This window comes from Chrysemys picta, unplaced genomic scaffold, assembly GCF_011386835.1.
Source record: "Chrysemys picta bellii isolate R12L10 unplaced genomic scaffold, ASM1138683v2 scaf107, whole genome shotgun sequence".
NCBI lineage: Eukaryota > Metazoa > Chordata > Testudines > Emydidae > Chrysemys > Chrysemys picta.
The window spans coordinates 87,501-90,034 of NW_027052814.1; the positions used below are offsets into that span (position 1 = coordinate 87,501).

The window sequence follows — 2,534 nt, forward strand, 5'->3', positions numbered from 1 at the left end:
TCGTCCCCCCCCCCCCCCCCCCGGGCGCTCCAGGGGGGAAAGCTTAATAGTCCTCCCCCGAGGACTCCGGGGGCAGGCTTAACAGTCGTCCGCCCCGGGCGCTCCAGCGGGAAAGCTTAATAGTCCTCCCCTGACAGTGTGTGTGTGTGTGGGAGGGAGGCTTAGCAGTCTTGCCCCGGGTGGTCCGGTGGGGGAGGCTTAGCAGTCATCCCCCGAGGACTCCGGGGGCAGGCTTAATAGTGGTTCCAGGGGAGGCTTAATAGTCTTCCCCCGGGCAGTCCGGGAGAGGCTTAATCGTCATCCCCCGACAGTGTGTGTGTGTGTGTGTGGGGGGGAGGCTTAGCAGTCTTCCCCCAGGCTGGGTGGGGGCCTGGCGGGAGGCGTCGCAGTCTTCCCCCGGGCGGTCCGGTGGGGGAGGCTTAGCAGTCGTCCCCAGGGCGGTCCGGGGGTGGGGTGGGGTGGGGGGCCTCACAGTCGTCCCTCGGAGAGCCGGGTCGGCGGCAGTGGTGGGTTTACGTCCAGCCTCCGGAGGGTGCGCGTCCTCGGAGGCGATGCAGGCGCCGCAGAGAGGCAGCCTCCGAGGCAGGGAGCGGAGCACCGAGGCTGGGGAGAGGGGAGCAGGAGCCGGGGGCTGGGGGTGGGGGTGGGGGGCGTTCAGGACAACCGGTCAAGCCCCGGGAAGCAGCTGTCAAATGTTCCAAGTCCCCACTCGGCCACCAGGTCCACCCCAGTCTAGCAATGGGGTTGACCTGGCTGACGGCCGGTTAGTATCAAGGTAAACTCACCGTCGTCCACAGGAGGGCAGCTCTCAGGCCGGCCGGCTGCGGCTGACTCTGGGGCGGCGCCCGGTCCCGGCAGCGAGGGGCGGGGGGCGCGGAGCGAGACGGGGCTAACCGGGGGGGGGGGGCGCCTCCTGCGACTTTGGGGGCCGCGGGTCGTCAGTGGCGTGCAGGCCGGGCCTCTCCCGGGGGATTCGGGGGGGCGGTCCTGCGGGCCGGGCGCAGGGGGCTCGGGCGAGCCCGGGCCGGTCCGCCCCGGGGCCGGGGTCTCCGCCTGCGGCTCAGGGGGGCGCGGGTCGTCGGGGGAGGAAGCCCGGGGGAGCTGCACACCGGCCCGCCAGGCCAGGCCTGGCCTGGATGGCCGCGGGGGGATTCGGGGCGGTCCCGCGGGCCGGGGGCCGGGCGCAGGGGAGGCGGGGGGTCCGAGCGAGTCCGTCCCGGGCCCGGGGCCTCCCCCTGCGGCTTTGGGGTCCGTGGGTCCCCGCTGGCGGAAGCCACTGGGAGCTGGACACCCGCCGTCCGTCCCGCCTGGCCAGGCCTGGCCTGGGTGGCCGCGGGGGGATTCGGGGCGGTCCCGCGGGCCGGCGGCCGGGCGCAGGGGAGGCGGGGGGTCCGAGCGAGTCGGTCCCGGGCCTGGGGTCTCCCCCTGCGGCTTTGGGGTCCGTGGGTCCCCGCTGGAGGAAGCCGCTGGGCGCTGGACACCCGCCGTCCGTCCCGCCTGGCCAGGCCTGGCCTGGGTGGCCGCGGGGGGATTCGGGGCGGTCCCGCGGGCCGGCGGCCGGGCGCAGGGGGTCCGAGCGAGTCCGTCCCAGGCCCGGGGCCTCCCCCTGCGGCTTTGGGGTCCGTGGGTCCCCGCTGGAGGAAGCCGCTGGGCGCTGGACACCCGCCGTCCGTCCCGCCTGGCCAGGCCTGGCCTGGGTGGCCGCGGGGGGGGATTCGGGGCGGACCTGCGGGCCGGCGGCCGGGAGGGTCCGGGCCAGTCCGCCCCATGCCCGGCGTCTCCCCCAGCGGCTTCGGTGACCCCGGGGGGGGTCCTCCGCGGAGGAAGCCGGGTGGGTGGGGAGCCGGACCCCAGGCGCCCAGACCCGTGACCTGCGGCCGCGACCTCCGACTCGGCAGGAGCGACGAGGGGCTTTCCGGCCCGTCCCCCCCTCTCCTTCCCCCCCAGAAAAGGAGAGAGAGCTGACTCGGACCGGGAAAAGCTGCCTACGGCACCTGGGATTCCCAGGCGGTCACCCATCCAAGTACTAGCCAGGCCCGGGACGGTTTACCTTCCGAGATCGGACGGGATCGGGGGCGTTCGGTCCGGTATGGCCGTAGGCACCCGGCCCCGCGCCTCCTCGCCCGCTTTCCCCTGCCGACGCCCGGGCCTGCCGCACGGTGAGCCCCGGTCGGACTGCCCCCCCCCCTGCGGCAGGGCCCCCGTCTCTCGCGGGCCCGGTCCTTTTTTCCTTTTCGAGCTCCGGGGCCCGGGCTGGCCGCCAGAGCCCCTCCGCCCGCCCTCCCCGGCGTCGGGGAAAATACTGTCCCGGACTTCCAGTGCGCCCGATCCTGTCAGCCGGGGGGTGGGGAGGGGCAGTCCCTCGCTGCGGCCGGGGAGGGTGAGCCCAGGGCGGCTTGCCTGCCGTGCGAGGCCCCTCTCGGCCACCAGGTCAACCCCGAGTCGAAAGGGCTGAAAAATTTTCAGAGTCCCCTCCCGGGCACCAGGTCAACCCGTGGAATCGGACGGGTTCACCTGCTGGCCGGTTCGCTTCC

General features: G+C 74.5%; 1 non-coding gene across 1 annotated transcript; it reads right to left on the reverse strand.

The window, feature by feature from the left end:
- Positions 1 to 1,982: 1,982 nt before the first annotated feature.
- LOC135978038 (5S ribosomal RNA) lies at positions 1,983 to 2,101 on the reverse strand. The gene has a single exon (XR_010595469.1). It is a non-coding gene; the product is annotated as a 5S ribosomal RNA (ribosomal RNA).
- Between the last annotated feature and the right edge of the window lie 433 nt (positions 2,102 to 2,534).